This window comes from Myotis davidii, unplaced genomic scaffold, assembly GCF_000327345.1.
Source record: "Myotis davidii unplaced genomic scaffold, ASM32734v1 scaffold1377, whole genome shotgun sequence".
Lineage (NCBI taxonomy): Eukaryota > Metazoa > Chordata > Mammalia > Chiroptera > Vespertilionidae > Myotis > Myotis davidii.
In genome coordinates, this window is record NW_006288854.1 from 392,533 (window position 1) to 393,003 (window position 471).

The window sequence follows — 471 nt, forward strand, 5'->3', positions numbered from 1 at the left end:
GCAAGGCCAGCAATCCTATGTGACCACCCCTCCACCCCTATGATATGACCACGTTTAATCTTTATTATCTCCTAAAATCCCTATCTTATTGGGGGTTAGAGCTTCAACAGATGAATTTTGGGAGGACACAACTCAGTACATAGCATGGACACACAAAAGGCACTAGGAATACTGCAGTGAACATATCAAGCTAGTAAGGCCTAAGAACTAGTTCTTTAAAAAGAAGGAATCACACATACACACATATACACACTCACATATACACACACACATACACACACACACACACACACACACATATATATATATATATTTTTTTTTTTTTTAAAGAAGAGTTATTCAGGGGGATCTGATTCTGAAACTGAGGAATCCAATTAGAGGATGCTCTTCCTGTGACCCTCCAACCTTGGGGCACCTAGTGCAGCTTCAGGCTCCTTCCTGATCTGCCAGGCTATGAACACCGTTTACATA

The 471-nt window shown here is 41.0% G+C and overlaps 1 protein-coding gene across 1 annotated transcript in view; it reads right to left on the reverse strand.

Annotated features, from left to right (window-relative positions):
- The window catches only part of RNF121 (ring finger protein 121), a 69,109-nt gene that overhangs the window by 3,531 nt on the left and 65,107 nt on the right, over positions 1-471 (reverse strand). The gene's annotated exons all lie outside the window — the stretch shown is intronic.